Here is a 9,909-nt window from a genome sequence, read left to right as displayed (position 1 = left end):
TGGCCTCCATAAACAATTGAATGACAGTCTCGCAAGACCCCCCATTTCGCTGTACGGAATAGATTTCCTGATGATTTGATCAGCTCCTTACCTAAATAGATATGGTTCATCCCACATGTACCACTTCACCTCATGAAAAAACTTCTTCCTTTGAGCGTACGACAAGTCTAGAGGCATGATATTACTCACAAGGTAGTTCACAATGTCTACAAACCACGGTTCTTCCTCTTGCACTCCAAACAGCTGCTCATCGGGAAAAGACTCATTTATCAATATCTTATCCTGTGAAGTTGCACTTGGATCTTCCAAACAAGAGAGATGATCTGCGACTTGATTCTCAGTACCCTTTCTGTCCTTGATCTCAAATTCAAACTCCTGAAGCAAAAAAACCCATCTAATAAATCTAGGCTTCGAGTCCTTCTTCGAGACAAGATATCAAATTACAGCATGATTAGTGAAAACTGTCACCTTCGTCCCAAGCAAATAAGATCAAAACTTCTCAAAACCGTAGACAATAGCCAAAAGTTCTTTCTCAATAGTAGTATAATTCAGTTGAGCACCATTTAGGGTCTTACTAGCATAGTTACCACATGAAATATGTTGTTCTTTCTCTGTCCAAGAACTGTTCTAACTGCATAGTCACTTGCATCACACATCATCTCAAAAGGTTCATTCCAATCAGGTGCAGTTATGACAGGTGTCGTGATCAAACTCTTCTTCAAAAACTCAAAAACAGCTAGGCACTCGTCATCAAACTTGAATGAGACATCCTTCTCTAGAAGATTGCACAAAGGTTTAGAGATTTTTGAGAAGTCCTTGATGAACCGCCTATAGAAACCCGCATGACCAAGAAAGCTGTGAACTTCCTTAACAGAAATTGGTGGAGGAAAATTTTCAATGACCCCCACCTTGGCTTTTCCCACCTCAAGACCCTTACTAGAGACCTTGTGACCAAGAATAATGCCCTGTCGCACCATAAAGTGACATTTCTCCCAGTTGAAAACCAGATTGGTCTCAACACACCTTTTAAGAATGTCGCCAAGATTCTGCAAGCACTCATCAAATGAATCTCCAAACATAGAGAAGTCATCCATGAATACCTCCACATTCTGCCAATCATGTCAGAGAAGATAGCCATCATGCATCTCTGAAATGTGGCCGGTGCTCCACACAGACCAAAATAAACTCTTCTAAAGGTGAAAGTACCAAATGGAAAAGTGAAAGTAGTCTTTTCCTGATCTTCTGGAGCGATAAAAATCTGATTATAGCCCGAATATCTATCCAGAAGACAGTAGTACTCATGTCCAGCCAATTTGTCAAGCATCTGAATAAAATGCAGAGGTAAGTGATCCTTTCTCGTGGCCTTGTTCAGCTTCCTGTAGTCCATGCAAGCTCTCTACCCCGTGACTGTTCGAGTAGGAATGAGCTCATTCTTCTCATTAGCAACAACGATGATACCTCCTTTCTTTGGTACACACTGAACTGAACTCACTCAAGAACTGTCAGAAATGGGATAGATGATCCCTGCATCCAGCCATTTGAGAATTTCCTTCTTCACAACTTCTTTCATGATCAGATTGAGCCTTCTTTGTTTCTCAACAGTAGGCTTGCTACCTTCCTCTAGCATAATTTTATGCATGCAATAAGAAGGGCTGATTCCCTTAATATCTGTTATCGTCCATCCAATTCCCTATTTGAACTCTTTCAGAATTCTTAAGAGTTTTTCCTCATCATTACTTGAAAGGTCAGATGCAATAATAACAGACAAAGTAGATGCATAACTTAACTGTTCATGCAATGGTTTAAGCTCAAGTGTAGGAGATTCCTTAATAGATGGCTTGAGGCGCTTTGGAGATTTATTCAGCTCCTCCATTCTAAGAGATTCAAAAGGCATATCCATCTTCCACTTCCATGGAGAAGCATTCAAATATTGCAACTGCTCATCACCTTCATCATCTTCACTATCGGAATTCCCCAACAAGGCCTTTTCTAAGGCATCAGACCTTAGCAATTGATCAAGTTCTGAAGTAACCACAGAATCGACCAGCTCTACCTCTAAGCCTTCCTCATTTTCCATAGGGAATTTCATGGCATTGAACACATTAAAAGTTACATCCTGATCCAGCACTCGCATGGTGAGCTCACCCTTCTGCACATTTATCAAGGTTCGGCTAGTAGCCAAGAAAGGTCTTCCCTAGATTATGGGAATCTTCTTATCCTCCTCGAAATCAAGAATTACAAAATCAGCAGGATAGATGAGTTTATCCACCTTGACCAATACATCCTCCACAATGCCTCGTGGATATGTAATAGAACGGTCGGCCAGCTGCAAAGTCATATAAGTAGGCTTTGGATCAGGTAAGTCCAACTTCTTGAAGATTGACAAAGCCATCAGATTGATGCTAGCTCCCAAGTCACATAAACATTTGTCAAATGGCAATTTTCCAATGGTGCAAGGAATAGTGAAGCTTCCAGGATCTTTAAGCTTTGGAGGCAACTTCTGTTGCAGCACAACACTACATTCCTCTGTGAGAGCAACGGTCTCTAAGTCATCGAGCTTCACTTTCCGAGCAAGTATACCCTTCATAAACTTTGCATAACTAGGCATCTGTTCAAGAGCTTCAGTGAAAGGTATGTTGATATGAAGTTTCTAGAACACCTCCAGAAACTTCTTAAACTACTAATCCAGATTTTTCTTCTGCAGCCTCTTAGGAAAGGGATGTGGAGGATATATTTGTTTCTCCCCTGTATTACCCTCAGGAGGATTGTGTTCAACAGTAGTCTTCCTTGGTTCCACTTCTGCTTCCTTCTGCACTTCTTCTTCTTCAGCCACAGCTTCTTCATCCGAAACTTGAGAGTGATCGAGATTCGCAACCTTCCCAGACCTCAATATAATTGCCTTTACCTGCTCCTTAGCTTCCCTCTTTCCTGGTACTTCAGTGTCACTAGGGAGTGTACTAGGTTGATGATTTAGCAAGGCATTGGCAATTGACCCAATTTGATTTTCCATGGTCTTGATAGAAACCGCTTGGCTTTTGCACATGAGACTCAACTCCTCCAATTCAGATTTTTCATTAGACTGCTGCAGCTGGAGTTGTTGTCTTGATGCATATTGCGGTTGCTGAAAACCAGGAGGGTTGTACTGTTTTGCTGGATACTGCTGATAGGACTGCTGAACCGCATTCTGAGTATTGCTCCAGCTAAAGTTAGGATGATTGCGGTTGTTAGGATGATAAGTGGCTGGCACAGGTTGTTGCGATCTCTGAAAGTTGCTCCGAACTGAGCTGATTCACTAGAAATAGCACACTGCTCCGTCTCATGGGCACCAACACAAAGCTCACAGACACTAGTGATCTGATTAACTCCATAATTAGCCAAAGAATCCACCTTCATCGTCAAAGTCTTAAGATGAGCAGCTATAACAGTAGCTGCATCTAACTCCAGAATTCCTGCTACCTTGCCCTGAGATAGTCTCTGAGTAGGATTCTGGTATTCATTAGCAGCCATCAGTTCAATCAATTCATAAGCTTCATCATAGCTTTTAACCTACAAGGCTCCTCCTGATGCTGCATCAAGCATGGGTCTAAAAGTAGCACCCAATCCATTATAGAAACAATTAATGATCATCCAGTCAGGCATCCCATGGTGAGGACACTTTCTAAGCATCTCCTTATAACGATCCCAAGCCTCATATAAAGATTCTCCAGGTTGCTGAACAAATTGAGTAAGTGCATTTCTGATCGCAGCAGTCTTCGCTATAGGAAAAAATTTAGTTAAGAATTTTTGAGCAAGATCCTCCCATTTAGTGATAGACCCTGGTGGTAGAGAATGTAACCAGTACTTCACTTTATCCCACAGAGAGAATGGGAAAAACCTCAACTTAATAGCATCTTCATAAACTCCATTGAACTTGAAAGTATTGCAGATCTCGATGAAATCTCTGATGTGCATGTTGGGGTCTTCTATCAGAGAACCCCTAAACTGAACTGAGTTTTGTATCATTTGAATCGTTTTCGACTTGATCTCAAAGATATTAAACAAAATGGCTGGTCGAACAATGCTAGACTGAATATCATTAATCTTCGGTTGAGAGTAATCCATCAAAGCCTTCAGATTCTCTTCTGGTTCTCCCATTGCAATAAGAACGTCTTCTTCTTTCTCAATTTAGATCTCTTCTTCAACTTTTTCCTCGACTACAACTTCTTCCTCAGCTTGATCCAGTATTCTCTTATGACACTGAGAACACATATACATACACACTCGCTAGAGTACCTCAAACATGACAAGGAATTTAGTAAGTAACAATGTCCGAGTCACTGAACTTTAACGACCAATGATGAAAAACACATAAACTAAAAATTAACACCGAAGTCCCCGGCAGCGGTGCCAAAAACTTGTTAGGGCTAGAACACGCGCTAATATTCACGCAAGTATACGCGATCACAAGTAATATAGAATAAATTATAGTTCGTTCCCATAGGGACTGGTTTAGGTTAATTTCAATCAATGTATTTATTCAAAAATGGTATTGTTATTATCCAATACTAAGACGAGTAACAAATTGAGGTTGTTTAGAACTACAATTAACTAAGAGATTATACTAAAGAATATTAACTAAAAGATTAAAGAGAGTTGAATACTATATCACACAAACATGGGATTCTAACTTCATTAAATACTTCATTCAATAGCCTTTTCGTTCTTAACCTTACCATGTAATGGTGATGACACTAATCAGATAACACGAAACTGATAAACGCCAACTTTCATTGTACGACTACCATACTATCAGACATCCACAAAAGAGATAGGAGCTGAATAGACACCAATTATATTGAGACCCTATATGTCTATAGAATTTGACAACATAATGATTTAATACACAAGTTATCTATCGTGATTACATAGAGTAAGTAAGATGGTTAAAATTACCTACGAATCATGCATATCAAAATACATGAACCTATGCTAGCATGGCAAGTTCTAAACCCTTAAATTCACTTTCGCTTTATTAAAGATTAACACACTATCTTATAAGTTCCGACGCTCATAAGACGAATAAGCACAACCAATATTAGGTTATCATACAATCACCACACACTAAGGCATCGAAATGAATTAACTAAAGAAATCCATAAATAAATCCGTTAAAACCCCACAATAACGATTAGCCCATAATCAGACTCATCATCAACGTGGGTTTTGATGAAAGCATGGTATAATAAATGTAGTCTTTATACTGAATAAATAATAAACCAAGTATGCAACAAGAGTATAGTTTCACGAATAAGAAAATTAGCATCCAAAGTTACAACTTAAAATAAAGAATCACAAGTATAAACTAGATCCTCTTCGCCTCGGTTGAATTGTGCTCTACGGTCTTCTTACGCCTTCTTCTTCAGCTCTAGTACGTTTTGTTATGAAAAATGACCTTAAGTTATGTATATATAGCAGCCCATGCAGAGTAGAAGTCCATCGATCAGAATCACAAGAGAATCAGGATTCTTTAATCTCGACCTGGCGCAGCCGCGCGCTTGACCAGCGCGGGTGCGCTGTACTTCTGCCATCCTGGCGCGGCCGCGCGCTTCTACAGCGCATACACGCTTACTCTCTGGATAATTTTATGTCTTCTTCTTTTCTTGCTGATTGGAATTGGTCCTTTCACGATCTTTTATTCTAGACACCATCCTAACACCATATTAGCATCAAAACAATGCCAATTCACCAGTATTCCTGTTATATGCCTGAAATGCAAAAACACTACAAAACACGTTAAAAACACTAACAACTCGAGTATAAAACACCAATTTAAAGCTTTACGGAGCGTTTTAAGGTGACATAAATGCCACTTAACACAGAGCCATTAACATTTCTAAAGAAAAGAGTTTTGTCAGCAGTACCTCTTGTGAAATGATTTTTTAAAAGGAACTTTGACAAAGTATCATACCAGCCTCTAGGCGCTTGCTTCAATCCATAAAGTGCTTTTAAAAGATAGTAGACATAATCTGGAAAGTTGGGGTCTTCAAAATCAGGAGGCTGACTTACATAGACTTCCTCCTCCAAGTCTCCATTAAAAAATACACTTTTGACATCCATTTGACAGATTTTGACATTGGCATGGGTTGCATAGGCTAGAAAAATTATGATGGCTTCAAGTCTTGCAACAGGAGCAAAAGTCTGATCAAAATCTATTCCTTCTTATTGATAGTAGACTTTGGCAACCAATCTAGCTTTGTTCCTGATGACTATGCCATTTTCATCCATCTTGTTTCTGAATACCCATTTGGTGTCAATAGGATTCTTTCCTTTAGGTTTGGGTACCAGCTTCCACACTTTATTCCTTTCAAATTGGTTTAGCTCTTCCTGCATAGCTAAAACCTAATCAGGATCCAATAACGCTTCTTCTACCTTCTTTGGTTCTTCCTGTGATAGGAAGTTGCTTTATAGACATTCTTCTTGAGTGGCTTTCTTGTTTGCACTCTTAAAGATGCATCACCAATAATTAGTTCAAATGGATGATCTCTAGTCTATTTTCTTTATTGTGGTAGATTAGATTTAGATGGAGAAGCCTCATAATTGTCTTGATGTGTGACTGAGTTTTGATTAGAAGAAACTCCCCCTCAGTTTGTGGATCTTAGACATGAAGTTGGGGTTCTTTCTATGTGTGATCTATATTGACTTTCAACTCATATTGATGGCTCAACGGATGTTGAATTTTTCCTTTCCATGGATGATGCAGTTTGTCTTTCAACGAATTATGCATCTTGTCTCTCGATAGATGTAGAATTATGTGCTTCACTTGTTGTTGGCTTTTCTGCATTTTCCTTAGAGATTATTTATTGATCACTTTCATCATCATTGTCATCACAGTTCATCGCAACATTGTCAAATTTGAGGCTCTCATGAAAACCTTCATCTTGCAGTCCTTCAATCTTTTTATCATCAAACACAACATGTACAGATTCCATAACAATGTTGGTTCTGAGATTGTAGACTTTGTATGCTTTTTCAACTGCATACCCAACAAAAATACCTTCATCTACTTTAGCATCAAACTTTCCATGTAGGTCAGTTTGATTCCTTAAAATATAGCATTTGCAACGAAAGACATGAAGAAATTTCAGTGTTGGCTTCCTGTTCTTGAACAATTGATAGGGAGTCATGCATTTTGCTTGATTGACCAAAGAAATATACGAGTATAGCATGCAGTTTTCACAGCTTCTACCCAAAAGTAAGTTGGTAACTTTGATTCTTCTAGCATTATCCTTGCAGCTTCAATAAGAGATCTATTCTTCCTTTCCACCACTCCATTTTGTTGTGGAGTCCTTTCTGTTGAAAACTCATGCATGATCCCATTTTCTTCACAAAACAACCTTATTGCAAAATTTTTTGAACTCAGTTCTATTGTCACTCTTGAATCTTCTCACTTTGAGATCAGTATGATTGTTGACTTGCCTTATATGATTGATAATGATTTCACTGGCTTCATTTTTAGATTTAAGGAAACATGTCCATGTGAACTTTGAGAAATCATCTACAATCACTAGGAAATATCTTTTCTTTGAGATTGACAACACATTGACTGGTCCAAATAGATCAATGTGCAATAGTTTTAGTGGTTCTTCAGTTGTAGATTCAAGCTTCTTTTTGAATAATGCCTTGATCTACTTTCCTTTCTGACGGGCATCACACAGTCCATCTTTTGAGAACTCAAGTTAAGGAATGCCTCTAACTAGGTCTTTCCTAATTAACTCATTCATAGTGTTGAAGTTCAGATGAGACAGCTTCTTGTGTTATAGCCAACTTTCATCTTGACTTGCTTTGCTAAAAAGACAAGTGATAGATTCTGAATTTAATGAGTTGAAGTCAACTAGATACATATTTCCTTTTCTCACTCCAGTGAGAACAACATTGTTGTTCTTCTTGTTTGTAACAACACAAGCTTCTGAATTGAATGTTACCGAGTTGCCTTTGTCACACAGCTAACTAACACTCAGTAGATTATGCTTTAGTCCATCAACTAAGGAAGCTTCTTCATTGATGATACTATCTTTAACCATCAGTCTGCGGGTGGTACGCCGTGCTCATATTCAACTTCGTGCCAAGACACTCTTGAAATTGCTTCCAAAATCTCAAGTTAAATCGGGGATCTCTGTCTGAAACCATTGATACGGGTACTCCATGCCTTAGTACGATTTCGCGCACATAGAGATGAACCAATTTGTCCAGTGACGACTTCTCGTTAATTGGAAGGAAATGCGCTGACTTCGTAAGACGATCAACTATAACCCATATAGCGTCATGCCCGAATTTCATTCGCGGTAGTCCTACTATAAAGTCCATAGCAATATTTTCCCATTTCCATTCTGGAATCTTTAGGGGCTGAATTAATCCGCTTGGTCGTTGATGTTCTGTCTTCACCTTCTGACAAGTATAACACTTCGCAACCCATTCTGCCACGTCCCACTTCATATTTGGCCACCAAAAGTTCTGCTTTAAGTCCCGATACATCTTGGTGCTTCCCGGGTGGATTGAAAATTTCGAATTGTGGGCTTCGTGTAGGATCTCATTCTTTAATTCAGGTACGTGAGGAATCCAAATTCTGGAAGAAAACCTTAGTATCCCTTGCTCATCCCTTTGAGTATTAATCTCCTCTCGAGTCAACTGATTCTTCTCTTTCTCCATTACTTCTTGACATTTCTTTATCTTTTCCACTAGTGTTGGCTGAAAAGTCATTGCACGACAAACTTCTTCAACTTTTCCACAATCACAAAGTTCCAGTTCAAATCTCTTAATTTCTTCAGATAATTCCTTTGGTGTTGTCATCATATTCAGTCTCTCTTTCCTACTTAGAGCATCGGCCACAACATTCGCCTTTCCAGGATGGTAATTTATCGAGCAGTCATAGTCCTTGATCAATTCCAGCCATCTCCTCTGCCTCATATTGAGCTCCTTCTGAGTGAAAATATACTTTAAACTCTTATGATCTGTGTAGATTTCACACTTTTCTCCGTAGAGGTAATGTCTCCAAATCTTAAGTGCGAACACTATGGCGGCTAGTTCCAAGTCATGCGTCGGGTACTTCAACTCATGCGGTTTCAAATGTCTTGACGCATACGCAATCACCTTACTATGTTGCATTAACACACAGCCCAATCCCTTATGTGAAGCGTCGCTAAATATCACAAAGTTTCCTTGGTTATCTGGAAGCACTAACACCGGAGCTGTTACCAATCTCTGCTTCAACTCTTGAAAGCTATCCTCACATTCTACACTCCATTCAAACTTTTGATTCTTTCTGGTTAACTTGGTAAATGGCGTGGCGATTTTCGAAAAATCCTTGACAAACCTTCTATAGTATCTTGCTAATCCTAGAAAACTTCGCACTTCCGTAGGAGTCTTTGGCCTCTCCCAACTCATAACTACCTCAATCTTTGCCGGATCCACTTTAACTCCTTCATTTCCAATGACATGCCCCAAAAATTGAACTTCCTTTAACCAAAACTCACATTTGGTAAACTTGGCATACAACTTCTCTTGACGAAGTATCTCCAATGCTATCCAGAGATGTTGCTTATGTTCTTCTTCCGAATTAGAATAAATAAGGATGTCATCAATGAATACCACTACAAACTTGTCCAAATACTTCTTAAATACTCGATTCATCAGATCCATAAATGCGGCCGGGGCGTTGGTCAACCCAAACGGTATTACTAGGAATTCATAATCATATCTGGTCCTAAATGCTGTCTTGTGAATATATTCTTCTTTGATCTTTACTTAATGGTATCCCGATCTCAAGTCGATCTTTGAAAAGCATTTTGCTCCCTTCAGCTGGTCAAAAAGGTCATCTATTCTTGGTAGCGGGTAGCGGTTCTTGATCGTTACATTATTCAACTCCCGATAATC

At 39.1% G+C, this 9,909-nt stretch overlaps 1 non-coding gene across 1 annotated transcript; it reads left to right on the top strand.

Moving 5' to 3' along the window:
- The first annotated feature begins 3,637 nt into the window (after window positions 1-3,637).
- LOC141688350 (small nucleolar RNA R71) lies at window positions 3,638-3,744 on the top strand. Its single transcript, XR_012561797.1, has one exon. It is a non-coding gene; the product is annotated as a small nucleolar RNA R71 (small nucleolar RNA).
- The last annotated feature ends 6,165 nt before the right edge of the window (window positions 3,745-9,909 follow it).

The sequence above is a fragment of the Apium graveolens genome, chromosome 9, assembly GCF_009905375.1.
Source record: "Apium graveolens cultivar Ventura chromosome 9, ASM990537v1, whole genome shotgun sequence".
Lineage (NCBI taxonomy): Eukaryota > Viridiplantae > Streptophyta > Magnoliopsida > Apiales > Apiaceae > Apium > Apium graveolens.
The sequence above is the reverse complement of the archived record's forward strand: the minus strand, read 5'-3'. Positions and strand labels throughout refer to the sequence as shown.